The sequence below is a fragment of the Stegodyphus dumicola genome, chromosome 1, assembly GCF_044657685.1.
Source record: "Stegodyphus dumicola isolate Sdum_Otavi_A_Nest chromosome 1, ASM4465768v1".
In the NCBI taxonomy this organism is placed as follows: domain Eukaryota; kingdom Metazoa; phylum Arthropoda; class Arachnida; order Araneae; family Eresidae; genus Stegodyphus; species Stegodyphus dumicola.
In genome coordinates, this window is record NC_140768.1 from 244,872,741 (window position 1) to 244,898,356 (window position 25,616).

The following is a 25,616-nucleotide window of genomic DNA, read 5'->3' on the forward strand; positions in this document are numbered from 1 at the left end:
GCCACACAGAGTGATGCATTCTCATTTCTCGTCCAGTTTTACCTTTATCAACAGATGTGAATTATCTTGAGCAGGGTCATTTTTTTAAATTGGACGTTCCATTACTTCTCATCATCAACCTGATTTCTCTCATCTTACAAAAAATAGGCTTTCTAAATGGCAGATTACTATCATGTTCATTCAAATTATTTGGAAACGTTGGCAAACTGACTATTTTAATCACCCTAAACAACGCACCAATTGGTTTAGTAATAAAAATATTATTAAAACAATTTAAATTATGTTAGCTGTGTTAAAGGAAGATAATATCACCCCATTTAAATAGTGTTTAGCTAAACCTGTAGAAGTTTTATCTCGTAAAGACAACAAAACCAGAGTTGTCAAAATGAAAACATCAAATGGTGTGAAAGTAAAATTTGATTGATGTAGTATTAAGATTTGTTTATTGCCTCTCCAGGATAACAATGCTTAGCTTTACATTATCGTGATCTTATTGAATTGGTGTATTGAATTATGGCAAAGCACACTAGGGCTATCTGCCTAAGGGGAGGGATGCCTTCGTGTAGGACGTTCTAAGGGAAACTGGCTCGTATACACGTTACACATGGGGAAAACCACGAAAACACTCATGCAGCCAGCCCGTTCGCGGGATTCGAACCTCGGACCGAACTACCATTGTTCAGCGACTTTACCTCTCGGCCGCTGGTGGGCCCGTGTTCTTATTGAAAATTGTGCTTGGAATGGAACAGTTTAAAGAGCAGCTAAGATATTTATATAGTGAATTTTAAAGAGCAAGTAAGATAAGCATAGTGAATTAGTTATGTTCTGTGTAATGTTTATGTCATTTTATACTTTATCTCATGATTATTTGTATATATTATATTCATGATGGAAAATTACCTATTAGCTTTCATATTTGAATCGTATAATTAGTTGTTATTGAAATTGTTAAATTGTATGTTGATAATTTACATTTTGAAATTCGGAATTTCAATGGGTGGCGTCATGTTAAATTTGAATACAGCGACACCTATTGTAGAGAGAGAGAGAAATTCTCCCTCGGCCATATGGATTTATCTAAGTAGCATGACAGAGCTTGTGAGTACTGAATGAAGTGTTAATTATCTGAATAAAATTGTTAGTTATCTTTTTATACTATGAACTCTTTAATTAAGAATTATAGAAACATAGGACAGAAATAAAACTTGTCATAACAGCTCTTTTGATACTAAAAGTTTTGCCCGAGTTACATCCCAGTCAAATTTCAGTGAATACGGATTTACGGAAAACAATACAGAGAATGAAATAAACTGTGTTTTTTATCAACATTTATCGCCAATATGTCCTGTGGTATACGGCGGTAGATAAATACATGAATTTCGCTAAGGCCGTTAATTCAAAAAGTATGAGAATGAACGAAACTCATGAAATGTATCACTGCTCAAATACAATCAGATGTTATTTTCGTTCCAGATTCAACTGTGAGAATGGATTATGCAATATTTTAGATAACGAGTTGGTTCTATTTAAATGCTATAAAAAGGCGTAAAGTTAGTGTGAAGAAGTTAATAGTGTTAGAATTGTAAATTTTAAATGTTTTTCATAAAGCCCGTTTGAGAACTTCTTTTCAAAGCACTTCCTCTGAAAGTAGAATGTATGTCATTTTTGTTTGAGTTTTACTAATGGAATATTATTTAATTCCCACTTTTTCTTTCTGTTTCATTGTGCCACGAGGTTCGCTCATTCCATAATTTATGCAGATTTGAATGACAAGCAGTTTTATGACAAAATTAGAGGAATTACTACTCGTAACTATGTGTGTAAGGGTTTGGGCCTGATATCCACAGATGCCTTGCCGAGTAAGATGTAGAATATTTAAAGTGTTTGAATTCTCTGTCTGCTTGGTTAGAAATTCTGATGGTAAATCCTGATAGCTCAACCCACTGGAATTAAGTAACATCTTTCTTGATTGAAACTGAACTGGCTAAACGTTTTGTACCCATTGTAGATGTTACGATATTTCTCATTTTAATAAACTTTATTTTCGCAATTTCCTTTCAACTACAAATACTTTTTATTTTACCTTTTAAAATGCTCGTTAAAATTTTACTTTTTTTCTTTTATTAAGTACATGTTTTAGAAAACACAAAAGTAAAAAAAAAAAAAATGTTTTAGATTTAAAGAAATCAAATAACGCATGATAAACGAGTAGCAAAATACTATTGGGAAAGATCCCAAGAACGGAATTGAGTGCTCTTTTCGATGCCAAAGATAAAATAAAGCGATGGTATTAGCAGAGGTGAAGGGCGGCAAACTCTTTTTATTTGTTGATACCATAAGAGATCAAGTCTAAAAAGTCAAAATATTTTTTCTCCTATTTTCTTTTAAAATTCCCAAAGGCGTTTTAGGACAGAGCGATAAATCCAATCGATAGATACAGAAGAATGAGAAGTAACTCTTTATATTTTTGAAGTAAACAAAAGCACAAAGGACAAAAAGAATCAGAAGAGAAAAATAAGATATAAACTAAATGTTGTTTTGATTTCTTTCGAAAATCTAAATGTTATTTTCGAAGAAGAAGTGGCTTTAATGTTACAAATGGGCTAGACGAGCAGGAGTATACGTTAAGCGGATTCTGTATTTTATATTTTTGTGGTTACCTTTTTATATAACCGAGAATTGCGTCAGAATGTGAGGGAAATATTGATCATGTTTTGTGATATTAAAATGTCAGGCATTTTATATACATGTATATTTTACACCATTTTTGTATTATTCATTCAGCATATAGACCAATCTGCCCTAAGCGTCTGTGCACGGTCTGCCTTAAAATTGTCGTACCAGTGGCTGAAGAGAGCTGACGAGACAGGTCTGAGGCTGTGCTCCGCCTGTTTCTTTTGAAAGTAACTGCCAAATATCGGTCCTCATTCGGCGTTGTAACTCTGGGACGACCTGTGCTGTAACGTCTACTCACATTACCATCATCTTGGAATCGTTTCCAAAGCCTGGAGATGACACTCTGGGCAATTCCAAGTTCGTCTGATACTTCTAGTTGGGTACGCCCACATTCCAGACGGCCGGTAATTCTACCACGTAAAAATCATCCAAATGCGTCCGTTGTGTCATAACTATTCGGTTATTGCACTGAAATGCTTATAAGGAGCCTGCGAACAATTTTACTTCTTTGCCTGTATTTCTTATATATCACTCTGTTACACTCTCGTCATTGTGACGTACCATCGGTGTCATCTGGTTACTTCCTGAAATTTGCATATGATTCTTGAAGATGTGTTTTAGTGATTTTACACGTGATATATTTATTTTAGAGTTCGATTTCCGCGTGACTCCGAATTATCCTTAATTTATGGACATGAGTGAAATGTGCGCTGACAATAAAGCGAATAACATTTTTGAAAAATGTATTAAATTTACAATCATAAAATATTGAGTACAAAAATAAAGAGAAAGGTTTTATTGCATCGAAAGATGACTCCCAGCTTAAAATGATGTAAAGGAGATTTCTGACTGTAAAACTAATTACGAAAATCATTGTTGTTAATTAGAACTCAGCTGAAAGATTAATCACTTTTATATAAAGGAAACGTTTGTTTCAAACCTATGCATCTAAGACACATCTGTTTTAAACATTTCAAGCAATCACATTATAAGGCATTTCATCCGCCTTCTTAGCATACTTTCGTGGTGAAATGGTTAGCACACACGGCGCGTATTCTAAAGATCCGTGGTTCGAGTCCCGGCGAAGGCGTTGCTCATTTTGTATCTCTCCTGCTTTCAAAAAATACCTAATTTCTCTACAGTGGCACCCGAGCTAAAACAAAGTGGTGGATAATGATTCTCCAGCACCAGGCTTTGGCGATTGGGTCCCCTGATCCCCAGTCGCCATTTAAAAGGGGAAAAAGATAAGGTATTTCTCCTGCCTTTTTAGCATGCCTTCGTGTTATAATGGCCAGCACATTCGGCACGTATTCGAGAGGTCCGTGGTTTGAGTCCCGGATAGGGCATTGCTTCTTTTTCATCTATCCTGCTTTAAAATAATACCTAACAACATTACTTGTTTTAAATATATGCATTTGTAACATATTGCACTATGGCATTTGCAGGACATTTGCTTTAAATGCATGTTACGAAAATACATTCGTATGCAGCGTATGCATATACATCTTATCAGATCTATTAGCATAAAAAAATTAAATAAATCAGTTTGTCGATTATATTCGTAATTAAAAGTTTTAGTTTCATACAATTGTGATAAAATTTTTAACATGAGACTCTTGATCAGAACGTGAATTTATGTTTCCTAATTAAATACTGCTGTTATATTATTTCATTTATACAGGTGTTCATTATAATTTAAAAAACAAACTGCCACATATTTGTCTATTTGCTGAGGCTTTGAATATAGATTCCATAATTACTGATCACTTATTTTTTCCCAAAGAAAGAAAATGGTTTAAAGACGCTTTCATTACGAAATAATTCTTTACATAAAAAAATAAGCATTGAAACATGTTTAAACCACGTGTCAAATTTTCTAGGCGGCCGTATCGCAAATTTTAGTATTCCGTTTCGTGCTCTAATATTTGCCGTGTCTTTCTTTAATCTCAGAAGCGTTCACTATGACAACTGCAGCACATTTGTTTTAAATGTATGCTACGAATATAATTTCGTTTACAACGTATGCTACGAAAATACTTTCGTTTACAACGTATGAATCTAAGGACATCTAAGAAAGCATTCAGACGAGAATTTTATGGTCACAACTAACATAATAAATTTCCAACTTTTCGGCTTTATGCCAAGTTGGTGAAAGAACTGAAAAAGCAAAGCGAAGCAAATACGAACTGACGATGTCAATGAGACTAATGACTTTTAAACCTTACTTTAATAATTCTAAGCCGGCTATAATAATTATGATAACTGTACCATCATCTGCATGCTCCCTTAGACGACAACATTTAGTCAAGAATGTCATAGCAAGCATGAAATGCCGTTGCAAAGTTTATATGCCATCAGATATATGTTATCATAGAAATATTCCAAAGATATTTTTGGCCTGTCAAAATGTTAAAGTCATAATTCGAAAATAAATTACTTATAACTACAATTCATTTTTCGGTGTCTTGAATAATTTTACTTTAGAATCATTTCGAAATTTAATTAAATCCAGGAATTTGTTTTCTATAACGATCTGTTTGTTATTTAGTTTATGAGAAAAACGGTGTATCTCGATATACATTACACTTCGGAATATTATTTATCCACGCCATATTTTAAAATTTGAATTTAAAATACATGTATAACTTCTGTTGCTTCCTCCTATTTTTTATTGAAAGGGATATCAATAAAATTTCTGAGGAATTAAGTGTTATTTTTATATGTCAAGAAAAAGATAAAGTGATGAAATATGGTGCAGAAAGGGAAAATTTTATGGCAATATTCCAAGCACAAAATGTGTTCAAATACACATTCTGGGAGAGAGGAGTATCTTAGCGAGAACATAAGCGTTTTATATGCTATTCATGAAATGGGTCATTAAAAGTTCTAAAAATTGCATAAAAATTTTCTGCATTTAACTAAATGTAAATATATTTTCTCTTACTGTTTTACTTGTTTTAATATCGTGTTTAAGAAATAAAAGACAATAATTTAATAAGCAAAATTATTTATAGTGGATTATGGTGCAATTAGATAATAAGATCAAAAAGGGAGTTTTGAGCTGCGGCACACGCATCTTCTCTAATAACTAAGAACTGAATGATGTTTTGTATTCCTTTTTCGTTCCTTAAGTTAGAACTTAGAAGTGACGGAACACGTAAAAATGTAATGTTCTGAATTTTACTTTTCTTTGTATATGCACCGATCTGCGACTGAAATATTTCGATCATAAACAAGTGCTGAAAAGGGCTGAAAGGGGCCGTGACCTATGGTGTGCTAGTTTATCAAGGCATTTGTGCATAATTTCGCTTTTTCTATTTTGTTATAGAAGCGTAATATTCTTCATCCCTGTGTTGCTTCTTTTTGTGCATTGTTTCATTTTCTCAATACTAAATTTCAAATCATAAAAATGCACCTAAGGACATGGAGTTCACTTAATACCGAATTTTTTTGCTGTCAGAATAGCTAAATTTTCACCGATAGGTGGCACTGTAGTCGTCTCATGTGATTCAGTGTGGGACTGCTGTGATTTCTAAGGATCATCCTCAAGATGTATCCTTACAAATCAAGCACGTACAGAAGTAAATTTGGCTTTGCAACAGACAGGAACCAATACATATTAGATTGGCTGCCAGACGTCCTCTGAAATATCAGACGCATTTCTCGCTTAATGGAAGTCAAATGTGCACAACTGCTTTATCTGGATGAAAGAGAATGCACACGGACCACGGAAACCTTTTTGCGTCAACCAAATTCAACATCGTGGTGCGGATTTCTGCATCTTTCATTATATGTTCCTTTTTCGTTGAGGAAATCTGCCGAAGTAGGTTTTGAACTGTTTCCGTCACAGTCTAGCGCTACTTAACGCTTTTAAAAGACAACACCTTTTCCTCCTTGCAGACTCTTAATATGTTTATTCCAGAATTTTCCTTTCATATTGAAAGAGTTTAACGCTATGAGCTTAAATTTATGAGCTTTACTCTATGATTTTATAACTTTATGACTCACTCGTCTCACTATTCTATTAAGAGTTTTCAAATCTAAACAAATGGGGACGCGTTAGGCTTAGTGGCATTTAAACTAGATTGTTGATAATTCTACAACTATTGCATCCAGATTAGCGCAAGGCATAAAAACTTTAACCGCAACATAAGAACAACATAATTCAATCATTTTTAAAGCAAATTTGCACAATTTATCAGTATACATATAAGGAGAATAACGGCCGATTGCAACCTAAAATAGAGCTGCACAACTACAGTACTCCCTTATATAAAATTTCAACGTTCTCAGGCTAGTCGTTTTCGAGTTATGCGTGATACATATATAAGTACCTGCGCACAGACGTGACGAAAAGAAATCTCGTCTGATTCCATTTTAAATCTATTTTTCAATTCATGTCTAAAAAAGAGTCCCTTATTCTGTCTGTACGTACAAATGTTAAGCAGAAACATCATTTAAATGGATTCGAGAGCGGTCAAAACGGATATTTTCGTTGAAATATGACACTCGACATTTTTCGCGATTACAATGCTTCCTTTACATAATGTACAAGGAAGTAAAAAAGGATCAAAATTGCTTTTGAAAATTTCCGTGGTTTCACAAAATATGCATTGATAGTTAAATTAGCTATTTGATTAATATGATGTTCTACTATTTTGTTGTAATTATTATCATATTATATTTTATTGTTATCATTATGATAATCGTACTAGTATACCATGCTTGCTAATCGTACGATTCTGCAAAGGAAAAATGCTAAGCTTTTCCTTCCCCCTCTTCATGAAAGAGCTGATCCTGGTAGTGAAAAATATTTAAAATTGCGAACTATTCTTGTTTTCATAATCCTTCCCTTTTCCTTATCATTCTCACAGTTTGAATAAAAAAAAGGTTTCTATGAAAGTTTTCTTCTTCCTATAAAGCTGGAATTTACTTGAATATAAAAATCACTATTCTAGCCTTTCCGATGTTGTGAAATGTTTGCGTATAAAAAATAAATTAAATAAAAATTTGGCATGCGTTAAAAGAAAATTGTTATTGAATTTCATATTACATTCAATAATTTTTAAAAAGTTATGAATTAAAACTACGTGCTAATGTTATTCAAACTCCAATTATATTAAACAAACTTTTGTTTAATGAAAAGATGAAGTTTTTGTTAAAAAAGTTGAGCTATTATTTATTGAGAGGATTGGCTGGTTATTAATTTGCAGTACTAATTATCTAATTCTTACTTTCTAGCTAAATTTTAGAAAAATCTCCTTAGGATATTAATTTTAATTTATTTAAAATTTAAGGTTATACGTCAATATTCTAAACGCATAGTAATGATGTTATAATCAGAAGTTTTTTTTTTTTTTTAATCTAATAATTTCTGTAAACATTTGCATGATTACTTTAATTAAAAAATAATTTTAATACACTTAGCCATACTTTAGTACCGAATAATCGTTAATCAAAGATATTTCTAATGCTAACGTGTGGGTTTACTAATATCTTTTAGTTTCGTTGCTAACTCTTGCTGTGATTCAAGTAATTAGCCTACTTGTGCTGTTGTGTCTTTACTTCGTGTTAACCACTAAAGAATATCTGATAATTTCTCTCTTGGCTACTGTTGGCTTCGGGAAGTAAAATTGTAACCTTCAGCTTTCTGAAAGGAAGAGGTCTTCTTCGGAAAGTGTGAAGTGTGAAAGGAAAACTTTTGCTGTATGTAGTCATTAATTTCCCCAGCAGGCAACGGGGGAAGTTTTGACTCGCGCAGTTGGAGCATACCCCCAATTTTGGTTGAATTTGACCCGCAGCCAAAAAAGGTAGCCGACGCCTAGTGTAAGTGATTATACACACAACACCACCGGCAATAAGCGTATTGAATCCAGGCTAAGACAGAGCTGGTTTTCCTGTTTCCATGAAGCGAAGTATTTCATAGTTTCTATAGTTGATTTTTAGCTAAAATGTGGTAGTCAATAAATCTGGCACCATTCAGTCGTTAACCCTTCAATCCTGATGCACGTGGTAAGTATATATAGGTGGTATGTAGCATAATATATATAGGTGGTATGTAGCATAGTATATATAGGTGGTATGTAGCATATGAACACTTGTGGCCCGCTGAAGAAACAGACGATTTCTCATGTTTCTCGGCTTCGAAACCACTAACAGTATAAACACGAGTACATATAGACTGCAACGAAGAAATCATCAGAGAACTAAGAGCGATGTTTTTATTCTTATGGCAATTAAGGAATTTTATGTATTTCCATCAACCAAGCAATTTTAATTGTTCTTCAAGTTTTTACTTTGCCAGAAGTATTTAGTTTAAAGTTACATTTTTTCCTTAAGATGTAAGCATTAGTTCTTAAAAAGTATTTTTTGTTTCATGTAAATTTATGATACGATATTTTGTTAACGAGTTAAATAAAGATGTATACCAGTGACCAAGTATCACTATTTGAAAGGCGGATCTTTATTTGAAGTGTGTTTATTTGAAGTATATAATTCCATGGCTACAAATTACAAACTGTTTTGCAACTTCTAAGATTTTAGTTTTAACTTCTTAAGCACCACCAGTCTAGAAGTTAGAACTTTTAACTATTACTTTAAGATAAATCAAGATTTTTCTCACATTAGACTTTGTTTTAAAGGAATAAAATGTGTGACTTGCAAGGATATTCTTTATTACAATGTGTAATCATTCCTTCGATGCCAAATCCTTCATTTCCAAAGTGCATAGAGAAATACACATCGTAATAAAATGCTTCCGAAGGTGTTATAAGATTAAAATATTTATTATAAGACCATAGAGCTCCTTATCGAGAACGAAAAATCCTGTCTCTTTAGATTTGAAGAAATTATAGGATTTTCAAGCGTACCAAAGTGAAAGTCCATTTTTCGTTTTGATATGTTTTTTAAGCGATGTTATTCTCAGTAATGAGAGTGAGTGAGTGAGTGCACCGCTATGATGGCTTCCGACCACGGACATGAACCAAACGGAATTATATACCATCACGGCGGGGAAGACTCCAGAATAACAAGGCTGAATATTATAAACTAATAATAGTTTTTACATATTGTTAACTGCAAGGCACTAGGCGTTATTCTGGTTATCTGCTTTAAGTTCTGAACTTTTGAAACATTATAATATTATCCACGGTTGTTTCTGCTTAGGCAGTGTCCTGAGATTTTCTCTATTTTATCAAGGGCTATTCTGTTTGTGAGTGTGTTAGTCGTCCACATTGCCCAGGCACAGTCCGCTGGTTTCTTCAAGTGCCAGGTTCTTGTATGTACACAATGGAAGTAATAATGGTCCGTGTCGCCTTCCTCTCCGCATTCGCAGAAAGGAGTATCCCTAAGTCTGAATCTGTTCAGGTATACTGGGAATGTTCCATGACCTGTCAAGAACTGTGTTAGGCTAGCACAGTGGGTCTTTATTTGCGTGTTAACTTTTGGCAGTAAGCGAAATGTCCTTCGTCCTACCTCTGCCTCTGTCCATTTACTTTGCCAATTTTGTAGCAGACTTGTCAAAGTTGTTCGCTTAATATGAGACCAAGGAAATTTAGTTGGTCTTTCTAATATATCCGTGCAGTTGGCTGCTTGCTTGGCCAGTAGGTCAGCGGCTTCATTGCCTTGAATCCCTGTGTGAGCGGGAACCCATTTTAAAGTGGATCTTTGCGAAATAGGCATTGTCAGAAGCTGTTTCTGAATTCTGTATACCAATGGACTCCGGCTGTTTTGACTTGCAAAAGCCGCCAGACTTGATACCGAATCATTGAGTATGGAGAATTTCTCCTGTTGACATGTGTTCGCATATCTAATTCCAGCACTGATAGCTAGAAGCTCTGCTTGGTATATCGAGTTGTTCGAGCCTAATTACCTTTTCCCCTCGAATTTTACAACTCCATTTTCTAGTCTACAGAAGGCGCTGCCCGCGCCGTTCTCAGTTTTGGAGCCATCTGTGAAAAGGTTATTACTCTACCTCTGAATTGGTTGGTCGTTTATACTGATACCGTCAGAGAGATTAAAAGCTGCTGGAGGAAAGTTATTGCAGTTGTTTTGCTCCTCGCAGTTGTTTGCAGTTGTTTGACATAAATGCCGCTGTCTGATGTTACTTGTATACTTCGATCTTGAAGGTACGAGCGAAGGATGGTAATAATGGCTGTTGGGCACGCCATGTTGTGCAGCAAATTTATTACGTCTGGCCACCAAAGGGAGTCAAAGGTTCCCTTGATGTCAATGGCTATTGCCAGTGAGTGCAAATTGTTATCCTTGTTCTGTTTAATAGTGGGCATTAAGTCCTTTATGGCATGTTCAGTTGAGTTGCCCATTCGGAATCCATATTGGTTGGGAATGCAGGGCGTTGTTCCTTTGCAGGAAGAAGTCCAATCTGTAAAGAATTACTCTTTCCAATACCTTACCGAGCGCTGGCAGTAGACAGACTGGCCTGTAAGATGTAGGTTCTGCCGGAGTTTTGCCTGATTTCAGGAATAACGCCACTTCTGCCAACTTCATATTTTTAGGAAAGTACTGATGTTTCCAGCAAGCTGAAATGACCGCAAGGAATAGTTTTGGGAATTCCCCGTGTATCTCTCTAATGATGATATTATCAATTCCATCCGGACCTGGAGCTTTTTTGGGTGCCAGAGTACGTATGATGTTATCCACTTCCATTTGCGTAGGAGGGAGTTCGTCTCTTCTGGTAACTTGGCGAAATTTCATACTGTAGGTTTTTATCGCTTCCTCTTGCTCCTCCAAGAAATCATCTTCATCATCATCAGGAAAAACTGCTTTATGATCTCACTGATTACTTCGATGTTGGATGAGGCAGTGCTATTCACCATAGGCGAAAGGGTCGTAGGACGAAATACCTTCTTACATGTTATCTTTTGAGTAGGGCCAAAGGCTTTAGTGACATTACTACAGTAAGTTCTCCATGAGATTAACTTGGCATCTTTCATTTTTCTTTTATATAAAGCTCTGGCTTTATTGTATGTTATCATTTTGAGTTGCCGTAGATATGGATCTACCCTGGATTGTGCTTTTCTGCGAAGTGCTCGAACTCTGCTCCTCTCTGTGTTAAGCTCTGGTGACCACCAGGATATCGAGTGTTTTGCCTTTACAGATTTCATACGATATGCTTTGTGGGCGGCTTGCACTATTTTTGTAACTAGTAAGTCGTAGATATTATCTAAGGAGTTTTTGTCCTGGCAGTTGTTGAAATCTTTGATAATTTTCTCTACATGCGCTCAAATGTGTTCCCGTAAAACGGAATGTCCTCCAAATGCCGTTTCGAATCGTTTCTTTATTATGTAGTCTATAGGAGTATCCAGCCTGTAAGTAATAATTTTGTGATCACTGAGTGACGGCAGGTCACTCACTGTCCAATCTTGTATGTACGGAGTTGTATTGGGAGTTGATATTCTTAGATCTGGCCATCCTCGAGTTCTAGATGTTTCAAAGGTAGGCCGTGAGTCCTGAGCGTTAATGACAATGAAATGCTTACTGTCCAAGAATTCGAGTACCGCAATTCCCCTTCGGTTCTCCGAGTCAGCACCCCATAGTTGACTGGTGGCGTTAAAGTGTCCTGCTATGATACAGTGTGATGCCCTAGTTAGAAGGTTAGAATTAAGTTCCTCTAATAGAGAGGTAATATCTTCGCTCGGGGGTAGATACACAGCAATAATATCAATGCTGCATTTACTAGTGTCTAGTCTGATGGAGACTGTATGCTCTGTGATTTTCATTAGGAGAGGGGAGAGAGGGCCACTGTAAATAATCGCAGCTAGCTGATTCTTTGAGAGAAACGTTCTGCTGTGTGTTGGAACACTAGGAATCACTCCGCTGTAAACGTATGGCTCTTGGAAGATTCCGACATTGGCAGCGGTATGTGTCATTACTTGCAGCGTATTTATGGTTGCTACATAGAACTTCTGCAAGTTACACTGTAAAAATCGAAGACCTGCTATATGTTTGTTTAGTGTCATCTTGGTTTAGTTCTTTGCAGTGGTCCTTCTCAGAATCTCGAAATGGGCTCCATACACTGGGCAGGAACTTGAAATAGCTGGGTGATCTGTGCTGAAAGAGGTCCCCTTTTCAGAATTACTACTGCAGCAATTAGTGCAACTGACTTTTTCCAAGCTACACTCCTGCGTCGGGTGGCTGTTACCACACTTCACGCAAACTGGAGCGTTTTTACAGTTCCTGCTATAGTGACCGAACTCCTGGCAGTTGTAACAGCGTATGATCCTAATGTACGGATGGAGAGGACAAGACTCAAAACCCACTAAAAGACTGCCTAGCTTAACTAGGTGTTCTGCTGACTTAGGGTCTATGTCTATCACCCAGTGTTTCCTTCCGCTTTGCCTGGAACGGCTTGCTCGTATTTGAAAAGCACTGGGATTGAAATTGGGCAGTTGGTCTACAAGTGCTGCTGTTAGATCTTTTCCTAGATTCTCAGGTACTCCAAAAATAATTACACTTTCCCTTCTTGGCTTGGGCTCCCGAAATTCAAGTGTCTCTAGTAGTGCTGGCCTGTCCTCGATTGCCTGTTTCAGGCGTAGCAGGTGAGCTTTTTCTCGACACCGGATGAGAAGCTCTCTGGACCTTGTCGGCCGAATCTGCACTAAAGTGATCCCTAGCTGGGAGGGTTTCAAATCTACCGAAAGTTGAGCTTTAATCCCTTCGGGTGTCCGTGTGGAGTTCTTTTACCTTAATAATAGAACGTGCTGCGATAGAGCTGGAGAAGATCTTGAAGGTGGAGAAGTTTTCCGCTTCTTTTGTGTCACCCCAGTGAAGGAATATTCTTTTGTGGACTGTTCTTCTGGGGCTGAGGATTCCACTGCTTGATAAGACTCGGAATGTTGAGGATTCTCGTGAGATGGCTGTAAACTGTGTGCGAGTTGCTGTTGTTGCAGAGCCAAGACTTGTCCCTGTAGCTGGGCGAGATAAACCTCTTGTTCCGTTAACGTTATGCGAACGGTGTTCACAAAAGATGTAAATTGCTTTCTTCCAGAAGCGTTTAGTCTGCGAGATTCCTTTGCTTGTAAGATGAATAACTGGAGTTGGTTACAGATGTGGTTAATTGCTTCCAACCTGGAGTTAGGTGTCGATGTGCTAGCAGCACCTTTAACAGAAGGGGGAGAATGTTGAATATTATGCTCCGTGCCGGCTGGTGATGAGGGAGTATCCGAAGGCATAGTAAGTAAGAGAACACAATGAAGATGCTTTCAGAGCATAAAAAAAACGAATGATGAGATGAATGATGGATACACATGCACCTGCAATATTCCAGGAATACTCAGTTTACGTGATAGCACTGTAAGGAAAGGTAGCAGAACACAATGAACACACTTCACGACGCTAAACTTGAATGAGGAGATGCACGATCAGATCGCATGCACTTGGGCTAGAGTACTAAGCATGTACCGTAGCAATAATAGATTAGATAGTTGCGAGAACACAATGTGTGCACTTTCACGGCACTAAAGTGGATGAGGTGATGTATAATGAAACCTCATAAGCTAATAGACTTTCTTGTATATTGAGTATGGGCTGTAGCACTATAAGAGGAATATATATATATATATATATATATATATTTGTTTTACATAAAATGTGACGCACACACTTTAACCTTATATACTAAACAGTTCTAAGTAAGCACAGACTGATAATCACGCACACTATTACACAGCACTGAATAATAACAAAATGACTATTAGCACACGATTCACACACTTTCTAGGACTAAACTCGAATGAGAAGATGCGCAATCAAATCACATAACCTGACAGTAAAGTATGCACTATAGCACCATAAGATGAGATAACTGCAAAAACACTATACTTTCACAGCACTGAAAATTTGTTTAGGAGATGAATGAAGATATCTCACAAATAAATTATCTTGCATAAATATTGAGTTTGCGCTGTCTCGCTATGAAAGAAAAGATTAAAAAAAAAAAAGAAAAAGAAAGAGCAATAACGTATGCACACACTCACGGTAAGCACTGAATAAAAATTACGTGCTCTGAAAAAAAAAAAAAAAAAAAAAAAAAAAAAAAAGATGAATACTTGAGCACAATACACGCACTTTTCACTGCCCTAAGTAAGTACTGAATAATATTCACACGCACTATATCAAAGCACTGAATAATATGATTAATACTGGAGCTCTTCGTAGCATTAAACTTGAATGAGGAGATGTACAATCAAATCGCATACACTGCCGATAAAGTATGTACCGTACTGCGAGAACACGATGCACAAACTTCCGGTATTAATAATGAATAAGGATATGTATGGTGAAATTTCAAAAATCTTCTTACATATATTGAGTATGTGCTATAGCACTAGTTCGGACTGGGGTATGTAAGAGGTAAATACTTCGTAATCGTTAAAATCTCTTTCAAAATAAGCAATGCACACACTTTCACAGATATGAACTTGGATGAGGAATTGCACTGTAGCACTAATAGAGGAAAATACTGCTTGAGCTGAATGATGTGTAGTACTAATAAAAAAAATCAAATACACTGATAGTCGTAAGATGATTACTACTCTTATGTGGCCAAAGATGGCGGTTGACAATCTTTTCCTTCTTGTTTTGAAGAAAGAAAAAAAAAATAAAAAATAAAAGCGAATTTGGAAGGGGTGGATTTAGAGTAGTATTCGATTACAAGCTCACCCCTGCGCTGCCTGTGTCCGAGACTGAGAGGAGAGGAGAATGCTAAAGTTCCTTTTTCTTATCAGCAGAAGGAAGGAGGGTCGGGTAACCGCGTTACTGTGTTAAAGTAACAACGGTCAGGAACACAAGCCGGAACAGTAATACTTAGAAAATTAATTAAATAATCAGTGAATAATGATGAAACTTACATTACTGAAGTCCTAGTGCTTTGCTGTAACTGCAGATACAAAAAAATCTCTTGTAAGGCTGAATATTCCGTTCACCGTGAAGCAAAATGTGGGAGCAAAATTCATACTACCTCTTATCTCTGCGTATAGACGCGCTCTCTTTTTCTCTCAGTAATGAGAATTTTCTCATTTTAAAGAAACTAAAAGCCGAAAATTTTAAAAAGCAGTATCCATTCAGGTCAATTCTGGAAAAATAAACTGCCGTCAATTTAGTTTTCGAGAAAGCTCAAGATCTCTAATTAAAAGGTATTGAAATCCTATTTATACAATTCATTCTGAAGATTTAACATATTTATATAGAGAGTTTTGCCTCCGAAGAAGTATACGTTTACCTCTAGCTTACATTTTTTCGGAAGCCATGTCAAATATTAACGATAATCCTGTTTACCGTATATAAAAGCGTGACTCCATTATGTCACCTCACCTCGAGTGGGAAAAAAATATGCACATGAGGCACCGCCATGATTATTTAATACTCCCCCATTGCCAATCATTGGCGCCTCTTTTTTTATTATTGAATAACCGCGTCACACGTAGGCGAGAATTACCACCGTGGGTCTTTATCTCTGAAAGAGATTCAAAGAGACACATGGAGGTTAAGGAAAAATAAGAATGAATGGAGCAGTCCATATTGGGGAAAAATTAAAAAGAGATAAATGATGAGAGGGGTGGAGTAGTCTGACGTCGGAGGATAGAACCATTTATCTAGCAATGGAACGATATAATTTTTTCTTTTATCGGAAATTTTTCCACATTTATGGTTTGTGATAGCGATAGAAGGTATGTAACGGTCAGAAAGCTTTAGCTTCTGTTCCATTTCTCTGCACTTTGCTTAGAATATAATTTAACATAGAGCTATGAAAGTAAAAATTAGGAAAGGTATAGGTAGTAATAAATAAAATAGTATGTAATAAATAAAATAGTATGAGTAAAATATAAATAAATAAAATAAATGATATTAAAGTAACAATAAAATTGTGCATTTCCAATGTTTACAGAATTATATTCCAAATGTTTCATTTTTTTAACCTCTTAATTTGAATCTTTGCAGCTTTTTGTTATAATATTCATTTTGGTCCGTATGGAACACTAGATTTTTGGCTTAAATGTTTAAACTTCCAATGATACTTTTAACAAATGCCTAGTATCTTTATGCTTTGAAACGGCAGTCAAGAAAGATATCCACTTTATATGTTTAAAGATCTTTCAACGTTTACTCCTACTGAAAATTAAATTTAAAGTTTGAGATAATGATTTAACTCTTCCCAATGGAAAAGTAAATGCATATTTTAAAAGCGGAAGGAAAAAGACTTTTCTCACAAAGTAATATTTGTTTCAACGTATTCGAATATGCTGAATTCAGGAATATAGTTTTACCATTACAGTTTATAAATATTTTCATACATTGCTGTGAGTTATTTGTAAGTTAATGCTTTGTGAGAATGTGTAGATATACCTAAATGTTAATAATCCGTATATAGATATACAGAAAAAATTATGTTTTTCCTTCTATTTAAAGCTAATTTCATATTTTATTTTAAGACCTAAGCCATATATAATAAAATAAAGCCATATATAATAAATATATAACAATATAAGCAAATTCTTATCAGTGCCATTAGCTCTCATAAATATTAGAGGAAGTTTTGCGAAAAATATTTAAACTTTTTATTGAAAGTATTTATAAAGAAGGTTTGAAATATTAGCGAAATTTAAATATCCCGCCTAACTAGCAGCAGCTAGTGCCAGAATAAAAGTTTTAAATTTTAGTTCACTTTTTATTCACTTAAATTATGATGTTATTATTTATAACCACTTCGTAGTCAGGGCAGGGCACAGCGTCACGATGAAAAATTTAAATGTCGTAGATATCGTAAGTGAAGCACTCGATAAGACACGATGCATAGTGGCTTGTTTCATTGATATGGAAAAGGCCTTCGACGGTATACGAAACGAAAATCTCTTTTACACTAGAAGCTTCCAAAATTCACCTGGCCAAATACAATGGTCAAATTATTCAGGTGGTATCTGGAATGTCGAAATTTTCATATAAACTTTAGGAGATGCTCTCTTAAGCAAAAAGATTATTCACGCAGGAGTTCCTCAGGGAGTTCCACAGGGAGTTCCGCAGGGAGTTCTTAGCGTCGTGTAGTTTTAACATGTATATAAATGATTTTGCCCAACCACTCAATTGTAAAGTTGTCAAATATGCCCACGATATTGCAAAATAGTCACGCAGCTGATAATTTACAGTTCCGTATGTATACAGTTGCACACTAGTGTAACATATCAAAATGTATATTTAATGCAGATAAATGCAGTGTCTCCCTGTTTAGAAGTTACAAGAAAAACCAACAAGAAAATCTATACTTCAAAATTAATAAACAAACTCTTCTGGCGGTGTGTTTCAAAAAATGTTTAAGATTTGTTTTAAACTATCAATATTAAATTTCAAACATGATGCATTTATGCTTTAAACAAATCCAATGCAATTACATGGGGATTTACAGTCTCATAGGAAGGAAATCAAAATTAGATTTACGAATCAAAATAATCTTATATATTTCTATAATTAATGATGTTTTATTTTATGTCGTCCGCGTGTGAGCTTCAGCTGTCAAGACTCACAGAAAGAAAAAAGTAATATTTCCAAACAATATCCTGAGAGCAGTTACTAATGCACCGCGTTTTGTGCGAAATGAAAAACTCCATTAAGATCTTGAAATCTCGCATGCATAAGATTACATTCTTGAAAGTTCTCACAACTTCTTCAGGAAAACTAGGAACTCAAATTATGCACATGTTGCTCAGTTAGCTGACTGACACTTAGCTGAAATTACTTTTAAGCGTTCACGCACAGTTCACCGCAATGCTGCATAACAATCAGTCTTGTGATAGTACTTTTTAAATATTTGTATATATTTCCTATCTTCTGTTTTGTAATTAATTAACATTGACTTGTGTTCTTACTTTAATACCACGCGGTTCATCATAGGTTGTACAAAGCGGTTTGTTTGATTTGGCATGCTTTCCAAAATAAAGTAATACTAAAAACACAAATTACAGTCCCTCCTTTTTAAAAAGTGATTGGAAGGTTGCTTATCTCCCACCTTTTTACTAAAATTTCTTGTTATTGTCAACTTCATTCCTTATTTAAAAGACAAACCATTTCTTAATAGAAAGTTTCACATTGTTCATCAAATATAAATTGCTTAATCTATGTTTAGTTGGGCTGTCTAATGGAGCCAAATCATCACATCCGTATGTTTCGTTTTTGTGCGCCTATAGGAATTTTGTTACAGAGTATATCTCATTTTAATGAGGTTTTCAACTAGTGTGTGTGTGTATTTAATTATGGCAAAGCACACGAGGGCTATCTGCCTAAGAGGAGGGATGCCTTCATGGAAAACTTTATAAGGGAAACTGACTGGAACGCCCATGCAGCCAGCCCGTTCGCGGAATTCGAACCTCGGACCGAACTACCAGGGTTCAGCGACTTTACCGCTCGGCCGCTGGTGGGCATTTTCAACTGGTATAGTAATGGCTTACGTCTGTAGTTCACTAGACAGAAAAAGTTTGTTCCGTGGTGAATTTGACTTGCTTTATGTTAACTATATTTTTCCAGTTTTGGGGATTTTTGCGATGCTACTATTACATTTAGAAATGAATTAATCCATCCACTTTATTATCAGAATAATAATTTTAAGATTATTTGCGGATTTTTTTAAGTGATTTTTCGCAGCTGTGTACTTTATGATATAATTTTAGTGTATTAGAGAGTGTTTTAATTCAAATATTTGCCTTGTAAGTTTTATTTTTGATAATGTGTTAAGGTCAAAGCGTTTTCTATCATCAGGCTACAATTTACATTTAGCGTATTTTATATTAATTAAATTTATTACAGTTATTGATGTTAATATATTATTCTAATATCTTTCAGAAAATGAATACATTATCCACTTCATAACAAGATATGATTTTTAAAACAGTAAATAAATAAATAAAATATACATTTATTTAAAACTGATTTTTCAATATTGTGAGCATAATATTTTAAGACTCGTTAGAGAAACTTGGTAGACTTCTTTTGTGCGTTGTCTTTAGACAGAATGTAAATCTAATGAAATTTTGAACATTAATAAAAAGCTGTTTTACGAACATATTTTTTTTCCTTTGAGAACATACAGACTCCTCGTGCACCACATACTATGTACAACACGGGGCTTACAGGTGACAGGTGACAGAGGACGGGGACGCCTGATGTTTAACAGAGGTAAACAGGCATATGTCCCGCGCCCTCCGCTATCTAGTGGCAGCAACTCCCAGGAGCCTCATGAGGCCACCTTGGGAGTTTATTGAAGAATTTTACGTAATTGTACATGGCCATACAGAAGCGTCTTAGGAATACATTAGTTTTGATCGATAGGCGGATGATTTGTTACATCTTGGTTTTTAGACACTGTTAGACACTAATTACAGCATATACATACAAGTACATACAATTGCACATATAAAGATACATACAAAACACTTGTAAAACACATATAAAAGCACATATATAACACATATAAAACATGTAAGCACATTATATAAAAACAGAAATTAGATACTAGTTTGCACACACTTATACAAGTAAAACACATACTTATAATGAAACATATTTAAGCTAATATATAGTATACACTTACACTAAAGACACATTTAGATCATTTAGACACATTTAGATCACATATCACATGTAAAATGCGCAAATAAACATACATAAAGCATGCAGGCACACTGTAGAATATTAAATTTTGTTATTAGATGATATAGTAATTACAGATGAAACTTTACTCTGGAGAATACATTATGCAATACGTTATATCAGGTACACAATACTTATTTAATTTGAATAGATATGCAGCGCTTTTTATATACATAATGCTTACAGAATTGATACACAATGTAAAAACAGATACACTATGCTTGTAAAGCATTAGATATTAGAATTTATACTGCGCACAATTGTACAAACGAAATAAGACACTATACTACTATATACAACACAGTTATGGTGTACAATTATGCAAACACAATTATACTAACGTATTAAAACGCAGAATAAAACACTATACTATGGTATATAGCACAATTGTGCACAATTATATAAACACAATTATACTTACACATTAAAAAAAAATCTATACTATTGTATACACACAATTATAGTACGCAGCACCATGCATGCTATGTTGCCAAGCTATATATTTCTATGCGAAGCTATGAGATTATACAGGTAATGCAGATACAATATTGATAGATATAGATGAATTATACATTATGCATATGTCATATACAGTGCAGATATAATACAGATAGTTTGAGTAATACAGATATGATGTGCAGGCAATAACTGTAGTGGCGACACTATGTTATAGAATGCGCTGAGCTTATTTTATATTATATTAGATGCACAGTGTTTATTGGATTAAAGTAGGTACACAGTACTTTTTATATACACATTGCTCACAGAACAAATGCACAGTGCAAAGTCAGATACACAACAGGTTGTAAGGTATTGCAGGTAGTGCACACGCAATGTAGATAGTTGCATAGTAATTATATGCTTTATATACAGCGGATACTGTGCAGAATTTGACAAATTCAGTGCAGAATGAGGTGCATATTTATTGCAGATAGTTTGTATAACGCGTTTGTGTAATACAGTACTGGCAATGACTGTAGGAGAAACACTATGTTGTAGAATACACAGTGCATATTAGTATTGTAATAGATACATGATGCTTGTTATATACACAATGCTTACAGAATGGTTACACAATGCAAAGTCGGATACACATTTGTTCTACACTGTTCAGTTAAGCATGGACTAGCATGGACATGCAAGTAGTAATCTGTGATTAGTCAGTGTTGAGCTCTGTACACTGTTGATAAGTTCTGTACACGATTTGTCAGAAGTAAGTTAACTAAAGCATTAAAAGTTACATGCATAAATAAACATTAAAAGTTACATGCATAAATAAACATTAAATGTTACATGCATAAATAAACATTAAATGTTACATGCATAAATAAAGCGAACAAAAGCAGAGAACAGCTTTCTGGACTTCACGAAAACAGATAAGTTCACTGGCCAAGTCACTCCGAACATTTTCAAATCGCTCTGTAAGCATAACCTAGGGCCAGTAAACTATGTTCTGTAACTTTAATTCTAAACAACGTGAGAAAATACTATGAAATTCGTAGAATTTAGTTCAACTCGTTTTCAATTTATCATGAAAATTATGTATTAAATGTTGAATTAAAGTAATCAACAAAAGCTTTTAAATTGGACTTTGCAATGGGGTAATCTGACGCGAATTCTTAAAATCTTTATTTTCAAACAGATTAATTTATGCAAACATCTGTGAGAACACCAATATTCCGGTTACTAATTTTCGAAACAGCTTTTTTATACAGTCATCAGTAAAATATTGAGAGTGACTGATTTTAAAATGCTTACAATAATATTATTCTTATAATAAAGTAACATATTCGAAAGTATCGAAAGTTTAAATGTATAGAAGCCCTTATAAATGGAATTTATATCTTGAACCTCTAATTTTACTGTTTTAGTCTCTAAATTGTAAATCGACGTGTATAATGCTAGCATATGATTGCGTTGCTTGTTTTAAGGCAAAACCTAATTTATTAGCCTAGATACTGTGCAATTTTTCCTAGGAAAGAGTGAGTATGAATTTCCATATTAATTCGACATGTATTGAATTCCGTGGACCATTTAAAAACACACAAAATTTTAGAATAAAGGAATCTTGCAAAAAAAGGTTTAAATATTGCTTCCGGTTTGTCGTCTGAAGTATTTATTGCCACTTTAAAATGAAGTTTGGTCAGAAAAGCAAATGACCAAAGATATTTATTGAGAATGGCAAAAATACTGTGACTACAAACATCGAACCCGATAAATTACATAAACTAGTAATTACGTCAGGTAGCACTTTGGCCAATTATCTATCTTTTAAAGGTACTTAGTAAACATTTTTGGTTTTCTACATTAGCTAACTTTGGAAGTTTATGAAAAGGTGGCGGGAAATCATTTAAGCGCTGTATTAGAATTCAAGTATTTTGGGCAATTCAAAACATATGAAGAACCTTTTACAAATATATGGAGAGAAGAAATCTAAAATTCCATCAGTTTCCCCCCTCCCAAATGTCAGATGACATACAGCACACTCCCGATTATTCGCGGAATTGGGTGACTCGACCGCCACGGATAACAAAAATCGTGGATAATCCGAAAAAAGCTAAAAACGGGTATAGCAAAAGAGAAAACAGTTATTCCAACTTTGAAAAATGTATATGTACAATAAAACGTAAGATAAACAGGAGTAAATGTTTAACTAACGCTTAATATTTTAGTATATCACTCAATACTAACCTAAATGCATTTTGTTAATGAAAACAGAGAAGTGCTTTGTAATTACGAGAGGCGCCAAGGATACATAGAAAAATTGAAACATATGTACTGTTTTAATACTGTAATGTATTATGTAATTAAAAAAGCATAACTGTAAAATCAGTAAGATTAAGTAAGACGTATCAGTAAGATTAAGACGAGAGAGGGCCGTGGGAGCGGGCACTGCAAGGGTGAGTAAGAAATCACTTACTCATCAGAGGGGAAGGTTCCGAGAAGGCCTGGGATATTTTTGCTATAAATAAGAACGATGTTTAGAAAATTTAACGTTTCGCTTAGTTTTGTGAACATTTTTATTTTTTTTTGCCTTACGCTTGTAAAAAAAAAATTGTGCGGCAGGCGCGGATAATCCGGTCCGCGCATAATCCGCCCGCGGATAATCGGGAGTCTACTGTACTTGCCCTAGCAACGACTCCCAATCATTTCTCAATTAGTAGACCAAGTAACGCCATAACTGAATCATTTTTGACTAATGTCTTAAAAAAAGGTTGAATTTGTAGTAAAAAAGGATTCAAATGGTGCACATTATAATGAAGCTTGAGGAAAAGTAATTATTTAAATGCGATATAGAAATAAAATAAATTGATGATTACCAAGGGGCCCTTGAAGATCGGTGACGTGGTTTTTTTTTTTTTTTTTTTTTTTTTTTTTTGAAGGATGATATTTTCATATCACGTAAATGGTTTCTTAGAGAAAACTATTGAGTTATTTTTGTCAAAGTTAATATGGAAAGAGTTGCCAATGTGAATGCATACGCTAGTAATTACAAAAGATCCATATCTAAAATAGATTTTTATCTAGAAGAAAGTAACTTTCGTTACAAATCTTAAGATACTATAATTCTGTCTTGAGTTTCAGTATGCATTTATCTAAAATAATTCTCTTCAGTATAATGTTTAAATATAATGCAATATGTCTTTGCAATTGTGTATTTATAATTCCAAGTAACTGATCACTTATCGCATATTGTGAAGTTTTAATTGGTTATTATTTGTTATTAGAGTTGTGAAAGTTGTGCTTTTGTGTATTGTTTCATATATTATGTAATTTATTTCTATTATGTATTGTAAAATGGCTAGCATTCCAGGCAATTGCTTTAATTTTATGCAATGTTGTAATCAATTATATGCAACTGAAACAGGCATTACAATTTGCTATAGGGTCAAGTGGTCTATAAGGATTACGAAAAATGCAGTCTGGATGTTCGTATATTTCAATTAAGATTAAGCCCAGGAAGGTATGGTAAAGCCCAGTAAACTGAGAATAGCGTAGAGGTCGCAAGGCGTGGCCTATCATGTACATCCCAAAAGACAGGGTTTAATTCCAATAACGTGAGTTAGCATCTGTTCTTCGCAGAGGAAATGCTCGCACTTCTAATTAAAGTTTCTACTTATTGTTTGATTAAAGGTGAGCAGTCATGAGAATGTTTATCATTTGGTATATATTACTTTATTATTTAAAATATTAGATTCTCGAATTTACGTTAATTATTTAAATATTATCTCAATGAATGCAAGCTAGCAACACAGAGACTAAAATATAATACATCCTATTTAAATACAGTTCTTCATAAGCAGATATAAAACGTCGTGCTATTCAGAGGATATTCTACTTCCTTCTCTTAATATAAAGTTTCACACTGCTTATCAATATTAATTGTACAAGAGTGAAAGAAAATCTACCTTGACCATTTCAAATTATTTTATATTTTTATTTGATATAGAAAATAAAACACTGAAACACCAAACATTTTATCTAAATTAGTTAGAGAAAATTTAATACTGCCATCCCGAAACTTCTTTAATTAATCCTTTTATTTTATTATGTTTTTCTTCTATTGCTTTAATTTTCTACAGTATGATGTATAATATCCTGTATCACTGGTCCGTTCTCTTTCTATATATTATAAATAAAAATTCGTCAGTACGTTTATTCTTCTCAAACCTCTTCTTGAACTGTAGCTTTCTCATCTCTTAAAAGGGTAATATAATGTTAAAATTAATAAAGAATTCTTAGATTATAAAATAATTTTTCGAATAAACCATAACTATTCAATAAAGGAAATAATTTTCCAGCAATCAAAAGTGTCTTAAGTATTAATAATACATATTCTGATTGATGTCACGACAAGAATTAATTCAAGTGGAAACCAGAGCAACGAAATGTACTAACCTTCCAAAGATCCATTATTTTCTCTTTTAGGATATGAATTTGGCCGCGATGTATTGATCTAGTTTCTTATCAAAGGAACCTATTGAAGACATTACGTTTACGTTCGTGGCCATCCTCTTTTTAAATTCTAAAACGCTCCTATGAGACAATGGGGCCTAATAATGCTTTATTTTCTTTTTGAAGATAAAACGATCTTGTTGAGATAATAACGTTGTTGAAGACATCACTCCTTTTATCCTAATCTTTTCTATCTGGATTGATGGATGCATTGATGTATTTTTTGGAGCAAGATTATAATGTACAACTCTAGCGGCTTATTTGTTTTCCCAATCATTTTTATGAAGAGTAAAGGAATGAGCAACTACATTCTCAAGTTTGGGAGTAACAGT